Source organism: Heterodontus francisci, chromosome 22, assembly GCF_036365525.1.
Source record: "Heterodontus francisci isolate sHetFra1 chromosome 22, sHetFra1.hap1, whole genome shotgun sequence".
Taxonomy (NCBI): domain Eukaryota; kingdom Metazoa; phylum Chordata; class Chondrichthyes; order Heterodontiformes; family Heterodontidae; genus Heterodontus; species Heterodontus francisci.
In genome coordinates, this window is record NC_090392.1 from 77,634,515 (window position 1) to 77,657,122 (window position 22,608).

Genomic DNA, 22,608 nt, shown 5'->3' on the forward strand with positions numbered 1-22,608 from the left:
TGTCAAACATGATTTCCTTTTCGTAAAACCATGTTGACTCTGCCTGATTGCATGATGACTTTCTGAATGTCCCACTGCTACCTCTTTAATATTGGATTCCAGCATTTCCCAACGGATGTGAGGCTAACTGGCCTATAGTTTCCTGCTTTCTGTCACCTCCCTTTCTTGAATAGATTTCCAGAATCTCGGGAATTTTGGAAGATGACAGCCACTTCCTTTAAGACCCTAGGATGCAAGCCATCAGGTCCAGGGGACTTGTCAGCCTTTAGTCCCATTAGTTTTGCTAGTACTTTTTCTCTAGTGATTGTGATTGTTTTAAGTTCCTCCCTTTTGCCTCCTGATTTTCTGCTATTCTTGGGAAGCGCTTTGCGTCTTCTACTGGGAAGACAGATACAAAATACTTGTTCAAAGGCTCGGCCATTTCCTGGTTTCTCATTATTAATTCCCCAATCTCATCCTCGAAGGGACTAACCTTTACTTTTGATACTCTCTTCCTTTTTCTATATTTGTAGAAGCTTTTACTGCCTGGTTTTATATTGCTTGCAGGTTTACTTTCATACTCTAAATTCTCCTTTTTTTTTATCTCTGCTGGGCGATGAAAGGGCCATCAGCCAAAACTTTGAAGAGAACTTCCTCCTGATGCCAACCCAACTCTTTATATCTGGCTGCATCTAGGAATATAGGAACAGGAGGAGGCCATTCAGCCCCTCGAGCCTGTTCCGCCATTCAATTTGATCATGGTTGATCAGTATTTAAGTTCACATACTCGCCTTGGTTTTTTTAATCCTTAACTGTACACAACAAAAATCTATCAATCTCAGTTTTGACGTTTTCAATTGACCCCCAGCCTCAACAGGTTTCTTGGGAGAAGGGAGGGTGAAGGGGCGAGAGTGTTTGAGATTTCTACTACCCTTTGTATGAAGAAGGGCTTCCTGACATCACCGCTGAATTGCCCAGCTCTAATTTTAAAGTTGTGGATCTTTAATCTGGACTCTTCCACCAGAGCAAATAGTTTCTTTCTATCTATCCTAACAATTCCTTTCATCATCTTAAACACCTCCCTCAGCAATGGTGAAGCCACAAATCACACAGCCGGGGACAGAATTGGCCGGAAACACGCGACAAGACAGCTTTACTTAAGGCTCCTGTTAAAGTCGTAGTCTCATTTATGAAGATTAGAGCATCCAGTCGATAAAGGCAGACGCTCTGTGATGCCCTGCAAAGAATTTCACCACCTCAGGACATTCCAAAGCACTTCACAACTTCACAGCTAATGAAGTACTTTTGAAGCGTAGTCACTGCAGTAACATAGGAAATGTGGCCGTCAATTTGTGCACAGCAAGATCCCACAAACAGCAATGAGATAATGATCAGAATTCTTTTTTAAAAAGAGATGTCGGTTGAAGGATAAATATTGGCCAGGACGTCGGGACGTCGGGGAGAACTCCCCTACTCTTCCTCAAAGTAGTGCCATGGGATCTTTAACGGCAACGTGAATCTATAACCTTCTGGCTCAGAGACGAGAGTGCTGCCCACTGAGCCCTAGCCAACACCTATGTTGGGTCTAAAATAAAACCAAAAAGTGCTGGAAATACTCAGCAGGTCTGGCAGCATCCGTAGAGAGAGAAGCAAAGTTAACGTTTCAGGTCAGTGACCTTTCATCAGAACTGGCGAAGATCAGAAATGTAATAGGTTTTAAGCAAATAAGGTGGGGGTGGGGCAAAAGAGAACAAATGGGAAGGTATTGATAGGATAGAGGTTCACAGAGAATAACTGACAAGGAGGTCATGTGGCAAAGACAAAGAGGGTGTTAACGGTGTTAATGAGGCACATGGTAAAAAAAGTGTAATGATGAAACAAACTAAAATAAAGTGAAATAAAATTTAAAAATACAAAGTAAAACTAAAAAAAAAGGGGGGGGGGGGGTGTCGCAGTCATGCTCTGAAATTATTGAACTCAATGTTCAGTCCGGCAGGCTGCAGTGTGCCTAATCGGTAAATGTGATGCTGTTCCTCGAGCTTGCGTTGATGTTCACTGGAACACTGCAGCAATCCCAGGACAGAGATATGAGCATGAGAGCGGGGGGGAGTGTTGAAATGGCAGCGACAGGAAGCTCTGGGTCCTGCTTACAGACTGAGTGGCAGTGTTTCGCAAAGTGGACATCCAAACTGGGTTTGGTCTCCACAATGTAGAGGAGACCACATTGTGAGCAGCGAATACAGTATACTACATTGAAAGAAGTACAAGTAAATCGCTGCTTCACCTGAAAGGAGTGTTTGGGGCCTGGGATAGTGAGGAGAGAGGAGGTAAATGGGCAGGTATTACACCTCCTACAATTGCATGGTAAGGTGCCGTGGGAAGGGGACGAGATGTCAGGGGTAATGGAGGAGTGGATCAGGGTGTCGCGGAGGGAACGATCCCTTCGGAATGCTAACAGGGGAGGGGAGGGAAGGGCAAGACGTGTTTGGTATTGGCATCACGCTGGACGTGGCAGAAATGGCGGAGGATGATCCTTTGGATGTGGAGGCTGATGGGGTGGAAAGTGAGGACAAGGGGAACACTGTCGCAGTTCTGGGAGGGAGGGGAAGGGGTGAGAGCAGAGGTGCAGGAAATGGGCCGGGCACAGTTGAGGGTCCTGTCAACCACAGTGGTGGGAAAACCCTTGGTTAAGGAAAAAGGAAGTGCTGTTGTGGAAGGTTGCATCATCAGAGCAGATGCGTCGGAGACGTAGAAACTGGGAGAATGGAATGGAGTCCTTACGTGAGGCAGGGTGTGAAGAAGTGTAGTTTGTTTCATCATTACACTTTTTTTAACCATGTGCCTACCCATTTTTTTTTCATGTCTTGCTTTTGGCTAGGGCTTTCATTATTCTGTAATTTAACACCCTCTCTGCACTAACGCTTTGTATTTCACCACACCATTAACACACTCTTTGTCTTTGCCCCATGTCCTCCTGGTCAGTTATTCCCTGTGACCCTCTGTCCTATCAGCACTTTCCTATTTATTCTCTTTTGCCCCACCCCCACTTTATTTGCTTAAAACCTATTACCTTTCTAACCTTTGCCAGTTCTGATGAAAGGTCACTGACCTGAAACGTTAACTTTTCTTCTCTGTCCACAGAGGCTGCCAGACCTGCTGAGTATTTCCAGCACTTTTTGGTTTAATTTCAGCTTTCCAGCATCTGCAGTATTTTGTTTTTATCCTATGTTGGGTTGACCTTGCTAGCTCTAGGCCACCTTTTGGTTTATCTATAGTCTGCTTGCTGGGGCAGCTCTGTTAATTTTGATGGACATGAAGACCAAGACAGTCTGGTAGTAGACATGGAGCCAATGAGCACAATGCACTCAGTAAAATATACTGCACGTCCAGTTTGGTGTTCATACAAATGCAGTAATTTACAACTGCCAGGTTTAAAACTATTCTAGATCACACTAATTTCTGTACCAGAAATTCTTGAAAATCCATCAGATGGTTTTCTCAGTGGTCAACCGCCTCTTTCTGTAAAACAGACAGAGAGATAAGAAATGTCTTGCAATGCATCAATAGCAACACAACACAACACAATATCATGTGACACATCACTAACTTTATTTGGGGAACACAAATCTAAGCAATTGAAGAGGTATTTGCAAAGGAACACTGGATATAGGGAAAAAGCAGGGAAATAGGATTAGAGTCCAAATGCTTAGCTGGGAAAAATTAATGGCCCAACCAAGACTGGCTGTCAAATAAGGAGTACAGATGCAGTGGACAAGCCAAAAGAGGTGTCATCTGTTCTTGTATATTTAGTTTAGTTTAGAGATACAGCACTGAAACAGGCCCTTCGTCCCACCGAGTCTGTGCTGACCATCAACCACCCATTTATACTAATCCTACACTAATCCCATATTCCTACCACATCCCAACCTGTCCCTATATTTTCCCTACCACCTACCTATACTAGGGGCAATTTTTATAATGGCCAATTTACCTACCAACCTGCAAGTCTTTTGGCTTGTGGGAGGAAACCAGAGCACCCAGAGGAAACCCACACAGACACAGGGAGAACTTGCAAACTCCACACAGGCAGTACCCAGAATCAAACCCGGGTCCCTGGAGCTGTGAGGCTGCAGTGCTAACCACTGCGCCACCGTATTTACAGACCCTTAATATGCAACTCTCTTTTGATAAACGTTGAGCTGGCTAGTTGGGATAGAAGGGGATTTTTTTTTGTGTGCTAAGAATTTCCAAGGGGTTTTTTGAGTGGTTGGTGAACTCACTAGACATTCATAAACTCCATTTCAACCAGATCTGCATCAAAATATAACCTGCACTGCGGATGCACACAACCTTAATAACACAATACCGATGGATAAAACCCTTTTCTGAACATCAAGAATCCACTTCAGTTAAAGGGCCAGTTCTTTATTTTCATTCCATTGAGAGTTCACAGAACGAGTCAACACACAGCCTGGTAAAAAGATATACACACGGAGATAGATAGAGACAGAAAGGTCAAAAAATACTTTTGCATTCATGACTTTTTTGTTGTTGCGTATGTATTTTATTTAAATGAAAACACATTTGTGCTTACAGAAAGGAATCCATTCACGTTACAGGAAGCGTAATCCACAAAGACTGTGACTCAGTCTACAGCCTATGAAACTTCCGACATAAAACACAAGCTGAGAAGACACAAGGGTGAGTGCTCATGTATAACAGGTATAAATTGGGGCACGATTAGATGATTTTGAATGAAGATATTATGCTATTTATTCTCGGAAATATGAATGCAGCTTTGGCAGCCAATTTCAGGTACAAGAGTCATTTCCGAATGTTGGCTTCTTTAGATGGGCAGAAAGAATTTGGGAAGCAGAATGAGACAGATTTGATGTTGACTACACTAGCTTAACTGCTGTAACTGTTGTCAGATACGCCATTGTTCTTCACTACTTTGCATCAGAATAGGTAAACTGTTAACAATTTCTCTCTGCAGTAATGTTTTTGAGTGTTCAGTGGGTCTTGTCTGTTCAGACGGGATTCCGTTCCTGCAGTCACACAAAGATTATAAATAGAAATGGTATAATCAAAGAGGCAATCAGCCTCATGGTTTCTGCTAGAAGGTAAGGTTTTCATAGTTCAATACTCCTTTGAATCATACTTGTGGTTGAAAGTGTGCAGCTACTGACAAGAGCATCTTTCCATTACCGTCCTAATGTGATAACTCCAGTTTATCAATTTAACTTGCACTTTAGAATATAAAGACACAGGGATGGCGCAGTGGGTAGCACCACAGCCTCACAGCTCCAGTGAGCCGGGTTTGATTCTGGGTACTGCCGTGCGGAGTTTGCAAGTTCTCCCTGTTACCGTGTGGGGTTTCGCCGGGTGCTCCGGTTTCCTCCCACAGCCAAAGACTTGCAGGTGATAGGTAAATTGGTAGGTAGGTGGTAGGGAATATGGGATTACTGTAGGGTTAGTATAAATGGGTGGCTGTTGGTCGCCCAGTGGGCCGAAGGCCCTGTTTCAGTGCCGTATCTCTAAATAAATAAATAATAAGAGTTTCTATAGATATTTTAAAAAGAAAAGAGTTAACAAAGTGAGCATTGGTCCTATAGAAAGTGAGTCTGGGGAATTAATAATGGACAATAAGGGATGGCAATATTGAGGATACAAGTAACATCTCAGTATTAGCTGTAAGTCAGGAAATGGAAGGGAGGGAGGAACGCAAGAAAATTACAATCACCAGGGAAGTGGTACTGAACCAATTGTTGGAGCTGAGGGCTGACAAGTCCCCGGATCCTGATGGACTTCATCCTGGGGTGATAAAAGAAATGGCTAGTGAGATAGTTGATGCGTTAGTTTTAATTTTCCAAAAGTCCCTAGATTAGGGGAAAGTTCCATTAGATTAGAAAATAGCGAATGTAATTCCTTTATTCAGAAAGGAAGGGAGACAGAAAGCAGGAAGCTACCGGCCAGTTGGCTTAACATCTGTCTTAGGGAAAATGTTAGAAGCTATTATTAAAGCTGTTCTAGCAGGGCATTTAGAAAAATTCAAGGTAATCAGGCAGAGTCAACATGGTTTTGTGAAAGGGAAATCATGCTTAACCAATTTATTGGAGTTCTTTGAGGGAGTTACATGTGTTGTGGATAAAGGGGAACCGGTGGATGTATTGTACTTAGACTTCCAGAAGGCATTTGATAAGGTGGCACATCAAAGGTTATTGCAGAAAATAAAAGCTCATGGTGTAGGGGGTAACATATTGGCATGGATAGAAGATTGGTTAGCTAACAGGAAACAGACAGTAGGCATAAATGGCTCATTTTCTGGTTGGCAAGATGTAACAAGTGATGTGCCACAGGGATCTGTGCTGGGACCTCAACCTTTTACAATTTATATAAATGACTTAGATGAAGGGACCGTAGGTATGGTTGCTAAATTTGCTGATGATACAAAGATAGTAGAAAAGTAACTTGTGAAGAGGACATAAGGAGGCTACAAAGGGATATAGATAGATTAAGTGAGTGTGCAAAGACCTGGCAAATGGAGTGTAATGTGGGAAAGTGTGAAATTGTCCACTTTGGCAGGAAGAATAAAAAAGAAGCATATTATCTAAATGGTGAGAGATTGAAGAGCTCTGAGATACAAAGGGATCTGGGTGTCCTAGTGCATGAATCGCAAAAGGTTGCATGCAGGTACAGCACGTAATTAGGAAAGCTAATAGAATGTTATTATTTAACGTGAGGGGAATTGAATACAAAAGTAGGGAGGTTAAGCTTCAGCTATACAAGCCATTGGTGAAACCACATCTGGAGTACTGTGTACTCTACTGGTCTCCTTATTTAAGGAAGGATGTCAATGCTTTGGAGGCAGTACAGAGAAGGTTTACTAGACTAATACCTGGAAGGGGTGGGCTGTCTTATGAGGAAAGACTGGACAGGCTAGGCCTGTATCCGCTGGAATTTAGAAGAATAAGAGGTGACTTGATTGAAACATATAAGATCCTGAACGGTCCTGACAGGGTGGATGTGGAAAGGATGTTTCTCCTTGTGGGAGAATCTAGAACTAGGGGTCGCTGTTTAAAAATAAGGGGTCGCCCATTTAAGACACAGATGAGGAGAATTTTTTTCTCTGAGGGCCGTGAGTCTTTGGAATTCTCTTTCACAAAAGGCGGTGGAAGCAGAGTCTTTGAATATTTTTAAGGCAGAGGTAGATAGATTCTTGATAAGCAAGGGGGTGGTAGGTTATCGGGGGTAGGCGGAAATGTGGAGTAATCAGTTCAGCCATGAACTTATTGAATGGCAGAGCAGGCTCTAAGGGCCGAGTGGCCGACTCCTGCTCCTAATTCGTATGTTTAGGAGATGAAGAAACTTCCTTCAGGCCACACTAAACAGCCTTTCAGGTCGGAGCTAGGTTGGTGTGGCTCTGTGGATAGCACTCTATTCTTAGAATCAGAAGGTTCTGGGTTCGAGCCCTACGTCAGAGACTTGAGTCCAAAAATCTAGGTGCTGTATAAATGAGAATCAGCCAGTCCCAAGGGAGTGGGTAGATGGAGACATGCCTGTTCCTCTGAACCAGTGGACCCACTAATTTGTTCCTATGTGGTTTGCATGATGCAGTTTGCATTAAAGGCAAGTCAGAACTGAACAGATAACTAAAACTTCTGAGCCAACTAAAAAAACACAATTAATCAGATTACTTATTTCACATATAGCTGTGACATCAGTGTCAAGAATGTGAAGTACAGATGAGCAGAGACACTTTGGTTTCCTTATTGACAAATACTTAAATCAGAGCAAGTTGATAAGATGATTTAAAAAAAAACCCTCCCCCCGCTTCCTCCCTCTTCACCTCCTCCCCCCGCTTCCTCCCTCTTAGCCCCCTCCCCCCGCTTCCCCCCTCTTCAGCTCCTCCCCCCGCTTCCTCCCTCTTCACCTCCTCCCCTGCTTCCTCCCTCTTCAGCTCCTCCCCCCGCTTCCTCCCTCTTAGCCCCCTCCCCCCGCTTCCTCCCTCTTCACCTCCTCCCCCTGCTTTCTCCCTCTTCACCTCCTCCCCCGCTTCCTCCCTCTTAGCCCCCTCCCCCGCTTCCTCCCTCTTCACCTCCTCCCCCCGCTTCCTCCCTCTTCACCTCCTCCCTCCCCGCTTCCTCCCTCTTCACCCCCTCCCCCCACTTCCACCCTCTTCGCCCCCCTCCTCCCGCTTCCTCACTCTTCGCCCCCTCTCCCCCCACTTCCTTTCTTCGCCCCTTCCCCCTCTTCCTCCTCTTCGCCCCCTCCCCCTCTTCCTCCCTCTTCGACCCTCCCCTCGCTTCCTCCCACTTCGCCCCCCTCCCCCAGCTTCCTCCCTCTTCGCCCCCCTCCCCCAGCTTCCTCCCTCTTCGCCCCCTCCCCCCTCTTCCTCCATCTACGCCCCCTCCCCCCCGCTTCCTCCCTCTTCGCCCCCTCCCCCGCTTCCTCCCTCTTCGCCCCTCCTCCCCCGCTCTCCTCCCTCTTCGCCCCCTCCCCCTGCTTCCTCCCCCTGCTTCCTCCCTTTTCGCCCCTCCCCCTCCCTCCTCTTCGCCCCAGTCTCTTTGCCCCTCCCCCTGCTTCCTCCCTCTTCGCCCCCTTCCTCCCTCTCCGCACCCCTCCCCCTGATTCCTCCCTCTTCGCCCCCTACCCCTGCTTCCTCCCTCCCCCCATCTTTGCCACCCCTCTCTTCGCCCACTCCCCACTTTCTCTTCACTCCCTTCCTCCTCTCCGCCCCCTTCCTCCCTCTTTGCCCCCTCCCCCTCCCTTCCTCTTCGCCCCCCTCCATCTTTGCCCCCCCTCCCTCTTCGCCCCTCTCCACCTCCCTCTTACCCCCTCCCTCTTCACCCATCCCCTCCCTCTCCCCTCCTTCTTACCCCCTCTCCCCCCTCCCTCACCCCCTGCCCCCTCCTTCTTACCCCCGCCCCTCCCTCCCCCTTCTTACCTCCTCCCCTCCCTCCCCCTTATCCCCTCCCTCCCCCTTCCTCACCCCTTCCTACCCCTCCCTCCTCCCTTCTTACCCCCTCCCCTCCCTCCCCCCTTCTTACCCCCTCCCCTCCCTCACTCTTACCCCCTCCCCTCCCTCCCCCTCCCCTCCCCTCCCTACGCCCTCCCCTCCCTCTTAACCCCTCCCCAGCCTATCCCCTCCCCTCCTCAGCCCCTCCCCTCCCTTCTTACCCCATCCCCTCCCCTTCTTACCCTATCCCCTCCCTACCCCCGCCCCTTCCCTCCCTCTCTCTCCCCTTCTTACCCCCTCCCCTTCCCTTCTTACCCCCTCCCCTTCCTTTTCCTTCTTACCCCTCCCCTTCTTACCCCTCCACACCCCTCCCCTCCTTACCCCCTCCCACCCCCTCCCCTCACCTACCCCTTCCACCCCTCCCTGCCAACCCCTCCCCTGCCCTCCTTACCCACTCCCCTGCCCACCCCCTCCCGTCCCCTCCTTACCCCCTCCCGTCACTAACCCCCCTCCCCACCCACCCCCACCCCTCCCCTACTACCCCACCCCTCTACACCACCCCTCCCCACCCTCCACCCCCTATCCCTCCCCCCCTCCTTACACCCTCCCCTCCCCTCCTTACCCCTCCCCTCCCACCTCTACCCCTCCTCCTACCCTCCCCACCACACCCCACCCCTACCCCACCCCTCCAACCCCCTCCCCACCCCACCCCTCTTCCCCCACCCTCCCCCCTACCCCCCCTCCCCTGCTCTATACCCACCCCCACCCCTCCCCACCCTACTTACCCCCCTCCCCTCCCCATCCCTCTTACCCCCCCCATCCCCACCCTTCTTACCCCCTCCCCTCCCCTCCCCCTCCTCTTACCCCCTCCCCTTCCTTCCCTCTTACCCCCCTCCCCTCCCCTTCTTACCCTCCCCTCCTTACCCCCTCCCCTCCCCTTCTACCCATCCCCTCCGTACCCATCCCCTCCTTACCCCCTCCCCCTCCCCTCCTTACCCATCCCCTCCTTACCCCCCCCCCCTCCCCTCCCCCTCCTTACACCCTCCCCTCCCCTTCCCTCTTACACCCTCCCCTTCCCCTCCCCTTCTTACCCCATCCCCTCCCTCCCCTTCTTAAACCCTCCCCTCCCACTCCCTCCCCTCCTTACCCCTCCTTCTCCCCACCCCTCCTTACCCACTCCCACCCCCTCCCCTCCCCACCCCCTTCCTACCCCCTCCCCTCCTTACCCCCTCCCTCTCCCCCTCTTACCCCCTCCCCTCCTTACCCCCTCCCTCTCCCCCTCTTACCCCCTCCCCTTCTTAACCCCTCCCTCTCCCCTCTCCTCCCCTTCTTACCCATTTGCCTCCCCTCCTTCACCGCCTCCCCTCCTTACACCCTCCCCTCCACTCCTTACCCCCCTTACCCCCTCCCTCCCTTCTTACACCCTCCCCTCCTTACCCCCTCCCCTTCTTACCACCTCCCCTCCTTACCCCCTCCCCTCCTCTCCTCAGCCCCTCCCCTCCCCTTCTTACCCCATCCCCTCCCCTTCTTACCCCATCTCCTCCCTACCCCCGCCCCTTCCCTCCCACTCCCCTCCCCTTCTTACCCCCTCCCCTTCCCTTCTTACCCCTCCCCTTCCTTTCCCTTCCTACCCCTCCCCTTCTTACCCCTCCCCACTCCTCCCCCTCCTTAACCCCTCCCAACCTCCCCTCCTTACCCCTCCCCACCTCCCCTGCCCTCCTTACCCACTCCCCTGCCCACCCCCCTCCCCTCCCCTCCTTACCCCCTCCCCTCCCTCTTTACACCCTCCCTACCCCTTCTAACCCCCTACCTACCCCTTCTAACCCCCTCCCCTCCCCACCCCACCCCTTCTTACACCCTCCCCTTCTACCCCATCCCCTCCCTACCCCCACCACTTCTTACTCCCTCCCCTTCTTACCCCTCCCCTCCTCTCCTTACACCCTCCCCCTCCCCTTCTTACCCCTCCCCTCCTTACCCCCTCCCCTCCCCTTCCCTTCTTACCCCCTCACCTTCCCCTCCCCTTCTTACCCCCTCCCCTCACCCTCCTCTTACCCCCTCCCCTTCCCCTCCCTCTTACCCCCTCCCCTCCCCTTCTTACCCCCTCCCCTCCTTACCCCCTCCCCTCCCCTTCTTACCCATCCCCCTCCTTACCCCCTTCCCCTCCCCTCCTTACCCATCCCCTCCTTACCCCCTCCCCCTCCCCTCCCCTCCTTACACCCTCCCCTCCCCTTCCCTTCTTACACCCTCCCCTCCCACTCCCTCCCCTTCTTACCCCATCCCCACCCCTCCCCTTCTTACCCCCTCCCCTCCCACTCCCTCCCCTCCTTACTCCCTCCCTCTCCCCCTCCCCTCCTTACCCCCTCCCACCCCCTCCCCCCACCCCCTTCCTACCCCCTCCCCTCCTTACCCCCTCTTAGCCCCCTCCCCCCCGCTTCCTCCCTCTTCACCTCCTCCACCCCGCTTCCTCCCTCTTCACCCCCTCCCCCCACTTCCAACCCTCTTCGCCCGCTCCTCCCGCTTCCTCACTCTTCGCCCCTCTCCCCCCACTTCCTCCCTTCGCCCCTTCCCCCTCTTCCTCCCTCTTCGCCCCCTCCCCCTCTTCCTCCCTCTTCGACCCTCCCCTCGCTTCCTCCCACTTCGCCCCCTCCCCCAGCTTCCTCCCTCTTCGCCCCCCTCCCCCAGCTTCCTCCCTCTTCGCCTCCTCCCCCCTCTTCCTCCATCTATGCCCCCTCCCCCCCGCTTCCTCCCTCTTCGCCCCCTCTCCCTGCTTCGCCCCCTCCCCCCGCTCCCTCCCTCTTCGCCCCCTCCCCCTGCTTCCTCCCTTTCAGCCCCTCCCCCTCCCCTCCTCTTCGCCCCCACTCTCTTCGCCCCCCACCCCCGGCTTCCTCCCTCTTCGCCCCCTTCCTCCCTCTCCGCACCCCTCCCCCCCACTTCCTCCCTCTTCGCCCCCTCCCCCCGCTCCCTCCCCTCTTCGCCCCCTCCCCCTGCTTCCTCCCTTTTAGCCCCCTCCCCCTCCCCTCCTCTTTGCCGCCCTCTCTCTTCGCCCACTCCCCACTTCCTCTTCGCCCCCTTCCTCCCTCTCCTCCCCCTTCCTCCCTCTCCGCCCCATCCCCCTGCTTCCCCTTCTTTGCCCCCTCCCCCTCCCTTCACTCTCGCCCCCATCCATCTTCGCCCCCCCCCTCCCTCTTCGCCCCTCTCCACCTCCCTCTTACCCCCTCCCTCTCATCCCATCCCTCCCCCTCCCCTCCTTCTTACCCCTCTCCCCCCTCCCTCTTCAACCCCTCCCTCCCACTAACCCCGTTCCCCCTCCTTCTTACCCCCGCCCCTCCCCCCTTCTTACCTCCCCCCTCCCTCCCCCTTCTTATCCCCTCCTTCCCCCTTCCTCACCCCTTCCTACCCCCTCCCTCCTCCCTTCTTACCCCCTCCCTCCCCCATTCTTTCCCCTCCCCTCCCTCCTTACCCCCTCCCCTCCCTCACTCTTACCCCCTCCCCTCCCTACCCCCTCCCCCTCCCTCCCCTCCCTACTCCCTCCCCCTCCCTCTTACCCCCTCCCAGCCTATCCCCTCCCCTCCTTACCCCCTCCCCTCCCCTTCTTACCCCCTCCCTCCCCTTCTTACCCCCTACCCCCTCCCCTACCCTTCTTACCCCTCCTCCTTACCCCCCCTCCCTCTTACCCCTTCTTACCCCCTCCCACCTCCCCCTCCCTCTTACCCCCTCTCCGCTTACCCCTTCTACCCCTCCCCTCCCTCCCTCCCTCCCCTTCTTACCCCCTCCCCCTTCTTACTCCCTCCCTCTCCCCTTCTTACCCCTTCCCCTCCCTCCCTCTCCCCCTTACCACCTCCCTCCCTCCCTCTCCCCTTCCTACCCCCTCCCCCTCCCTCCCTCTCCCCCTTCTACCCCCTCCCCTCCCTCCCTCTGCCCCTTATCCCCTCCCCTCCCCTATTTACCCCCTCCCCTCCCCACCCCCTCCCCACCCTTTATACTCCCTCCCCTTCTTACCCACTCCCCTCCCCTTCGTACCCCTCCCCTCCCCACCCCTTCTTACCCCCTCCCCTTCCCTTCTTACCCCCTCCCCTTCCTTTTCCTTCTTACCCCTCCCCTTCTACCCCTCCCGACCCCTCCCCTCCTTACCCCCCTCCCACTGCTCCCCTCCTTACCCCTCCCCACCCCTCCCCTGCCCAACCCCTCCCCTGCCCTCCTTACCCACAGCCCCTGCCCACCCACCCCTCCCCCCCTACCCCTCCCCTCCCAACCCCCTCCCCTCCCACCCACCCCTTACACCCCCCTCTTACCCCACCCCTCCCCACCCCCACCCCCACCCTCCACCCCCTCCCCTACCTCCCCCACCCCCACCTACACCCTCCCCCACCCTTCATACCCCTCCCTCCACTTACCCCTCCCCTCCTACCCTCCCCCTCCTTACCCCCTCCCCCTCCCTCCCCTCCTTAACCCCTCCCCCTCCCCCACCCTTACCCCCACCCCCTCCCCTCCTTACCCCCTCCACCTCCCCTCTTATACCCTCCCCCACCCCACCCCTCCCCTTCTAACCCCCTCCCCTTCCCTTACCCTACCCCCCTTCTACCCCCCTCCCCTCTACTCCCCCCCCTCCCTCTTACCCCTCCCCTTCCCCTCCCTCATACCCCCCTCCCTCCCCTCTTCAACCCCTCCCCTCCTTACCCCCTCACCCCTCCCCTTCTTACCCATCCCCACCGTACCCATCCCCTCCTTACCACCCTCCCCCCTCCCCTCCTTACCCATCCCACCACCTCCCCCCACACCTCCCCTCCCCTCCTTACACCCTCCCCTCCCCTTCCTTCTTACACCCCACCCCTTCCCCTCCCCTTCTTACCCCATCCCCCACCCTCCCCTTCTTAAACCCTCCCCTCCCACTCCCTCCCCTCCTTACCCCTCCTTCTCCCCCACCCCTCCTTACCCACTCCCACCCCCTCCCCTCCCCACCCCCTTCCTACCCCCTCCCCTCCTTACCCCCCTCCCCTCTCTTACCCCCTCCCCTCCTTACCCCCTCCCTCTCCCCCTCTTACCCCCTCCCCTCTTAACCCCTCCCTCTCCCCTCTCCTCCCCTTCTTACCCATTTGCCTCCCCTCCTTACCGCCTCCCCTCCTTACACCCCCTCCCCTCCACTCCTTACCCCCCTTACCCCCTCCCCTCCCCTTCTTACACCCCTCCCTCCTTACCCCCTCCCTTCTTACCACCTCCCCTCCTTACCCCTCCCCTCCTCTCCTCATCCCCTCCCCTCCCCTTCTTACCCCATCCCCTCCCCTTCTTACCCCATCACCTCCCTACCCCCGCCCCTTCCCTCCCTCTCCCCTCCCCTTCTACCCCCTCCCCTTCCTTTCCCTTCCTACCCCTCTCCCTTCTTACCCCTCCCCACTCCTCCCCTCCTTAACCCCTCCCAACCCTCCCCTCCTTACCCCTCCCCACCCCTCCCCTGCCCTCCTTACCCACTCCCCTGCCCACCCCTCCCCTCCCCTCCTTACCCCTCCCCTCCCTCTTTACACCCTCCCTACCCCTTCTAACCCCCTACCTACCCTTCTAACCCCCTCCCCTCCCCACCCCACCCCTTCTTACACCCTCCCCTTCTTACCCCATCCCCTCCCTACCCCACCCCTTCTTACTCCCTCCCCTTCTTACCCCTCCCCTCCTCTCCTTACACCCTCCCCCTCCCCTTCTTACCCCTCCCCTCCTTACCCCCCTCCCCTCCCCTTCCCTTCTTACCCCCTCACCTTCCCCTCCCCTTCTTACCCCCTCCCCTCACCCTCCCTCTTACCCCCTCCCCTTCCCCTCCCTCTTACCCCCTCCCCTCCCCTTCTTACCCCCTCCCCTCCTTACCCCCTCCCCTCCCCTTCTTACCCATCCCTCCTTACCCCCTCCCCCTCCCCTCCTTACCCATCCCCTCCTTACCCCCTCCCCCTCCCCTCCCCCTCCTTACACCCTCCCCTCCCCTTCCCTTCTTACACCCTCCCCTCCCATTCCCTCCCCTTCTTACCCCATCCCCACCCCTCCCCTTCTTACCCCCTCCCCTCCCACTCCCTCCCCTCCTTACTCCCTCCCTCTCCCCCTCCCCTCCTTACCCCTCCCACCCCCTCCCCCCACCCCCTTCCTACCCCCCTCCCCTCCTTACCCCCTCTTAGCCCCCTCCCCCCACTTCCTCCCTCTTCACCTCCTCCACCCGCTTCCTCCCTCTTCACCCCCTCCCCCCACTTCCACCCTCTTCGCCCGCTCCTCCCGCTTCCTCACTCTTCGCCCCTCTCCCCCCACTTCCTCCCTTCGCCCCTTCCCCCTCTTCCTCCCTCTTCGCCCCCTCCCCCTCTTCCTCCCTCTTCGACCCTCCCCTCGCTTCCTCCCACTTCGCCCCCTCCCCCAGCTTCCTCCCTCTTCGCCCCCCTCCCCCAGCTTCCTCCCTCTTCGCCTCCTCCCCCCTCTTCCTCCATCTATGCCCCCTCCCCCCCGCTTCCTCCCTCTTCGCCCCCTCCCCTGCTTCGCCCCCTCCCCCCGCTCCCTCCCTCTTCGCCCCCTCCCCCTGCTTCCTCCCTTTCAGCCCCCTCCCCCTCCCCTCCTCTTCGCCCCCACTCTCTTCGCCCCCACCCCCTGCTTCCTCCCTCTTTCGCCCCCTTCCTCCCTCTCCGCACCCCTCCCCCCACTTCCTCTCTCTTCGCCCCCTCCCCCCGCTCCCTCCCTCTTCGCCCCCTCCCCCTGCTTCCTCCCTTTTAGCCCCCTCCCCCTCCCCTCCTCTTTGCCGCCCCTCTCTTCGCCCACTCCCCACTTCCTCTTCGCCCCCTTCCTCCCTCTCCGCCCCCTTCCTCCCTCTCCGCCCGCTCCCCCTGCTTCCTCCTTCTTTGCCCCTCCCCCTCCCTTCCTTCGCCCCCATCCATCTTCTCCCCCCCCCTCTCCCCTCTCTCCCTCTACCCCTCCCTCTTCCCCCCCCTCCCCCTCCTTCACCCCCTCCCCTCCCCCTCCCTCCTCCTTCTTACCCCCTCCCCTCCCCCTTCTCACCCTCCCTCCCCTACCCCGTCCCCCTCCTATCCCCTCCCTCCCCCCTCTCCTCACCCCTTCCTACCCCCTCACCCTCCTCCCCTTCTTACACTCTCCCTCCCCCCCTTCCTTCCCCCTCCTCCCTTACCCCTCCCCCCTTCACCCTCACCTCCCTCCCCTCCCTCCCTACCCCCTCCCCCTCCCCTCCCCCTCCCTACCCTCCCCCTCCCTCTTACCCCTCCCCAGCCTATCCCCTCCCCTCCTTACCCCCTCCCTCCCCTTCTTACCCCCTCCCCTCCCCTTCTTACCCCCTACCCCCTCCCCTACCCTCTACCCCACCTCCTTACCCCCCTCCCTCTTACCCCCTTCTTACCCCCTACCCCACCTCCCCCTCCCTCTTCCCCCTCTCCGCTTACCCCTCCTTACCTAACCCCTCCCCTCCCTCCCTCCCTCCCCTTCTTACCCCCCCTTCTTACTCCCCTCCCTCTCCCCTTCTTACCCCTTCCCCTCCCTCCCTCTCCCCCTTACCACCTCCCCTCCCTCCCTCTCCCCCTTCCTACCCCCTCCCCTCCCTCCCTCTCCCCCTTCTTACCCCCTCCCCTCCCTCCCTCTGCCCCTTATCCCCTCCCCTCCCCTATTTACCCCCTCCCCTCCCCACCCCCTCCGCACCCCTTTATACTCCCTCCCCTTCTTACCCACTCCCCTCCCCTTCTACCCCCTCCCCTCCCCACCCCTTCTTACCCCTCCCCCTCCCCTCCCCACCCCTTCTAACCTCCTCCCCTCCCCTTCTTACCCCCTCCCCTCCCCACCCCTTCTTACCCCCACCCCTCCCTCCCCTTACCCCCACCCCTTCTTACCCCCTCCCTCCCCACCCCTTCTAACCCCCTGCCCTCCCCTTCTTACCCCCTCCCATCCCCACCGCTTCTAACCCCCTCCCCTCCCTCCCCTTCTTACCCCTCCCTCCCCTCTCCTTCTTACCTCCTCCCCTCCCCACCCCTTCTTACCCCCTCCCCACCCCTCCCCTTCTCACCCCCTCCCCTCCCTCCCCTTCTTACCCCCTCCCCTCCACTTCATACCCCCTCACCTCCCCTCCCCTTCTTACTGCCTCCCCTCCCCTCCTTACCCCCTCCCCTTCCCTTCTTACCCACGCCTCCCCTCCTTACCGCCTCCCCTCCTTACACCTCCCCTCGCCTTCTTAACCCCCTTACCCCTCCCCTCCCCTTCTTACCCGCTCCCCTCCTTACCCCATCCCCTTCTTACCACCTCCCCTCCTTACCCCCTCCCCTCCTCAGCCCCTCCCCTCCCCTTCTTACCCCATCCCCTCCCCTTACCCTATCCCCCTCCCTACCCCCACCCCTTCCCTCCCTCTCCCCTCCCCTTCTTACCCCCTCCCCTTCCCTTCTTACCCCCTCCCCTTCCTTTTCCTTCTTACCCCTCCCCTTCTTACCCCTCCCGACCCCTCCCCTCCTTACCCCCTCCCACTGCTCCCCTCCTTACCCCTCCCACCCCTCCCCTGCCCAACCCCTCCCCTGCCCTCCTTACCCACTCCCCTGCCCACCCCTCCCCTCCCCTCCTTACCCGCTCCCCTCCCAACCCCCTCCCCTCCCCACCCACCCCTTCTTACACCCTCCCCTTCTTACCCCATCCCCTCCCTACCCCCACCCCTTCCCTCCCCTCCCCTCCTTACCCCCTCCCCACCCTCCCCTCCTTACCCCCTCCCCCTCCCCTCCCCTCCTTAACCCCTCCCCCTCCCCTCCCCTTCTTACCCCCACCCCCTCCCCTCCTTACCCCCTCCACCTCCCCTGCTTATACCCTCCCCCTCCCCTCCCCTCCCCTTCTTACCCCCTCCCCTTCCCTTCTTACCCCCTCCCCTTCCCCTCCCCTTCTTACCCCCTCCCTCCCCTCCCTCTTACCCCCTCCCTTCCCCTCCCTCTTACCCCCCTCCCTCCCCTTCTTACCCCTCCCCTCCTTACCCCCTCCCCTCCCCTTCTTACCCATCCCCTCCGTACCCATCCCCTCCTTACCCCCTCCCCCTCCCCTCCTTACCCATCCCCTCCTTACCCCCCTCCCCTCCTTACACCCCTCCCCTTCTAACACCCTCCCTTCCCCTCCCCTTCTTACCCCATCCACTCCCCTCCCCTTCTTACCCCCTACCCTCCCACTCCCTCGCCTCCTTACCCCCTCCCTCTCCCCCACCCCTCCTTACCCACTCCCACCCCCTCCCCTCCCCACCCCCTTCCTACCCCCTCCCCTCCTTACCCCCTCCCTCTCCCCCTCTTACCCCCTCCCCTCCTTACCCCCTTCCTCTCCCCCTCTTACCCCCTCCCCTTCTTAACCCCCTCTCCCCTCTCCTCCCCTTCTTACCCACTCGCCTCCCCTCCTTACCGCCTCCATTCCTTACACCCTCCCTCCACTCCTTACCCCCCCTTACCCCCTCCCCTCCCCTTCTTACCCTCTCCCCTCCTTACCCCCTCCCCTTCTTACCACCTCCCCTCCTTACCCCCTCCCCTCCCCTCCTCTCCTCAGCCCCTCCCCTCCCCTTCTTACCCCATCCCTCCCCTTCTTACCCCATCCCCCGCCCCTTCCCTCCCTCTCCCCTCCCCTTCCTACCCCCTCCCCTTCCCTTCTTACCCCTCCCCTTCTTACCCCTCCCCACCCCTCCCCTCCTTAACCCCTCCCACCCCTCCCCTCCTTACCCCTGCCCACCACTCCCCTGCCCTCCTTACCCACTCCCCTGCCCACCCCCTCCCCTCCCCTCCTTACCCCCTCCCCACCCCTCTTTACCCCCTCCCTACCCCTTCTAACCCCCTCCCTACCCCTTCTAACCCCCTCCCCTCCCCACCCCACCCCTTCTTACACCCTCCCCTTCTTACCCCCTCCCCTCCCTACCCCCACCCCTTCTTACTCCCTCCCCTTCTTACCCCTCCCCTCCCCTCCTTACAACCTCCCCCTCCCCTTCATACCCCTCCCCTCCTTACACCCTCCCCCTCCCCTGCTTACACCCTCCCCCTCCCCTCCCCTTCTTACCCCCTCCCCTCCCCTTCCCTTCTTACCCCCTCCCCTTCCCCTCCCCCTCCTTACACCCTCCCCTCCCCTCCCCTTCCCTTCTTACACCCTCCCCTTCCCCTCCCCTTACCCCATCCCCTCCCCTCCACTTCTTACCCCCTCCCGACCCCTCCCCTCCTTACCCCCTCCCACTGCTCCCCTCCTTACCCCTCCCCACCCCTCCCATGCCCAACCCCTCCCCTGCCCTCTTTACCCACTCCCCTGCCCACCCCTCCCCTCCCCACCCACCCCTTCTTACACCCTCCCCTTCTTACCCCATCCCCCCCCTACCCCACCCCTTCCCCTCCCCCTCCCCTCCTTACCCCCTCCCCACCCCTCCCCTCCTTACACCCTCCCCCTCCCCTTCTTACCCCTCCCTCCTTACCCCCTCCCCTACTTACCCCCCTCCTTACCCCCCTCCCCCTCCCCTCCCCTCCTTAACCCCTCCCCCTCCCCTCCTTACCCCTCCCCTCCTTACCCCTCCCCTCCTTACCCCCTCCCCCTCCCCTCCCCTCCTTACCCCCTCCCCCTCCCCGCCCCTTCTTACCCCCACCCCTCCCCTCCTTACCCCCTCCCCCTCCCCTGCTTATACCCTCCCCCTCCCCCTCCCCTCCCCTTCTTACCCCCTCCCCTTCCCTTCTTACCCCCTCCCCTTCCCCTCCCCTTCTTACCCCCTCCCCTCCCCTCCCTCTTACCCCCTCCCCTTCCCCTCTCTCTTACCCCCCTCCCTCCCCTTCTTACTCCTCCCCTCCTTACCCCCTCCCCTCCCCTTTACCCATCCCCTCCGTACCCATCCCCTCCTTACCCCCTCCCCCTCCCCTCCTTACCCATCCCCTCCTTACCCCCTCCCCCTCCTTACACCCCTCCCCTTCTTACACCCTCCCCTTCCCCTCCCCTTCTTACCCCATCCACTCCCCTCCCCTTCCCATCTTACCCTCTCCCCTTACCTTCTTACCCCTCCCCTTCTTACCCCTCCCCACCCCTCCCCTCCTTACCCCTCCCCACTCCTCCCCTGCCCAAACCCTCCCCTGCCCTCCTTACCCACTCCCCTGCCCACCCCTCCCCTCCCCTCCTTACCCCCTCCCCTCCCAACCCCCTCCCCTCCCCACCCACCCCTTCTTACACCCTCCCCTTCTTACCCCATCCCCCCCCCTACCCCCACCCCTTCCCTCCCCCTCCCCTCCTTACCCCCTCCCCACCCCTCCCCTCCTTACACCCTCCCCCTCCCCTTCTTACCCCTCCCCTCCTTACCCCCTCCCCTCCTTACCCCCCTCCTTACCCCCTCCCCCTCCCCTCCCCTCCTTAACCCCTCCCCCTCCCCTCCCCTTCTTAACCCCACCCCCTCCCCTCCTTACCCCCTCCCCCTCCCCTGCTTATACCCTCCCCCTCCCCTCCCCTTCTTACCCCCTCCCCTTCCCTTCTTACCCCCTCCCCTTCCCCTCCCCTTCTTACCTCCTCCCCTCCCCTCCCTCTTACCCCCTCCCCTTCCCCTCCCTCTTACCCCCCTCCCTCCCCTTCTTACCCCTCCCCTCCTTACCCCCTCCCCTCCCCTTCTTACCCATCCCCTCCGTACCCATCCCCTCCTTACCCCCTCCCCCTCCCCTCCTTACCCATCCCCTCCTTACCCCCTCCCCCTCCTTACACCCCTCCCCTTCTTACACCCTCCCCTTCCCTCCCCTTCTTACCCCATCCACTCCCCTCCCCTTCTTACCCCCTACCCTCCCACTCCCTCGCCTCCTTACCCCCTCCCTCTCCCCCACCCCTCCTTACCCACTCCCACCCCCTCCCCTCCCCACCCCCTTCCTACCCCCTCTCCTCCTTACCCCCTCCCTCTCCCCCTCTTACCCCCTCCCCTCCTTACCCCCTTCCTCTCCCCTCTTACCCCCTCCCCTTCTTAACCCCCTCTCCCCTCTCCTCCCCTTCTTACCCACTCGCCTCCCCTCCTTACCGCCTCCCCTCCTTACACCCTCCCCTCCACTCCTTACCCCCTTACCCCCTCCCCTCCCCTTCTTACCCTCTCCCCTCCTTACCCCCTCCCCTTCTTACCACCTCCCTCCTTACCCCTCCCCTCCCCTCCTCTCCTCAGCCCCTCCCCTCCCCTTCTTACCCACCCCCTCCCCTTCTTACCCCATCCCCCGCCCCTTCCCTCCCTCTCCCCTCCCCTTCCTACCCCCTCCCCTTCCCTTCTTACCCCCTCCCCTTCCTTTCCCTTCTTACCCCCTCCCCTTCCTTTCCCTTCTTACCCTCCCCTTTTTACCCCTCCCCACCCCTCCCCTCCTTAACCCCTCCCACCCCTCCCCTCCTTACCCCTGCCCACCCCTCCCCTGCCCTCCTTACCCACTCCCCTGCCCACCCCCTCCCCTCCCCTCCTTACCCCCTCCCCACCCCTCTTTACCCCCTCCCTACCCCTTCTAACCCCCTCCCTACCCCTTCTAACCCCCTCCCCTCCTTACAACCTCCCCCTCCCCTTCATACCCCTCCCCTCCTTACACCCTCCCCCTCCCCTGCTTACACCCTCCCCCTCCCCTCCCCTTCTTACCCCCTCCCCTCCCCTTCCCTTCTTACCCCCTCCCCTTCCCCTCCCCCTCCTTACACCCTCCCCTCCCCTCCTCTTCCCTTCTTACACCCTCCCCTTCCCCTCCCCTTACCCCATCCCCTCCCCTCCCCTTCTTACCCCCTCCCCTCCACTCCCTCCCCTCCTTACCCCCTCCCTCTCCCTCTCCCCTCCTTACCCCCTCCCACCCCCTCCCCTCCCCACCCCTTCCTACCCCTTCCCCTCCTTACCCCCTCCCTCTCCCCCTCTTACCCCCTCCCCTTAACCCCTCCCTCTCCCCCTTCCCTTCCTTCCCCCTCCCCCTTACCCCCTCCCCTTCCATCACACCCTCCCATCCCTTCCATCACCCCCCTCCCCCTCCCTCTTAACCCCTCCCCATCCCCTCCCCCTCCCTCTGACCCCTCCCCTCCCCTTCCCCCTCCTCCCCTCCCCCTCCCCTTCTTATCCCCTCCCTCTTACCCCCTCCACCTTACCCCCTCCCCTTCTTATCCCCTCCCCTCCCCCTTACCCCCCTCCCCATACCTCCTCCCCTTCTTATCCCCTCCCCCCCTCTCTTACCCCCTCCCCCTCCCTCTTACCCCCTCCCCCTCCTTCTTATCCCCTCCCTCCCCACCCCTTCTTACCCACTCCCCTCCCTCCCCTTCTTACCCCCTCCCCCTCCCCTCTCCTTCTTAGCCCCCTCCCCTCCCCTTCTTACCTCCACCCCTTTATACCCCCTCCCCTCCCCTCCCCACCCCTTCTAACCCCCTCCCCTCCCTTCCTTACCCCCACCCCTTCTTACCCCATCGCCTCCCCCCCTCCTTACCCCTCCCCCTCCCCTCCCCTCCCCTTCTTACCCCCTCCCCTTCCCTTCTTACCCCTCCCCTTCTTACCCCTCCCCACCCCTCCCCTCCTTACCCCCTCCCACCCCTCCCCTCCTTACCCCTCCCCACAGCTCCCCTGCCCTCCTTACCCACTCCCCTGCCCACCCCCTCCCCTCCTTACCCCCCTCCCTCCCCTCCCCACCCCTTCCCTCCACTTCTTACCCCCACCCCTCCCCTCTCCTTCTTACCCCCTCCCCTCCCCTTCTCACGCCCCT

The 22,608-nt window shown here is 58.9% G+C and overlaps 1 long non-coding RNA gene across 1 annotated transcript in view; it reads left to right on the top strand.

The window, feature by feature from the left end:
- The window catches only part of LOC137381473 (uncharacterized), a 197,759-nt gene that overhangs the window by 167,879 nt on the left and 7,272 nt on the right, over positions 1 to 22,608 (top strand). The window contains exon 2 of the long non-coding RNA XR_010977183.1: positions 4,576 to 4,680. This is a non-coding gene — a long non-coding RNA (uncharacterized lncRNA). The remainder of the gene's footprint in view (positions 1 to 4,575; positions 4,681 to 22,608) is intronic.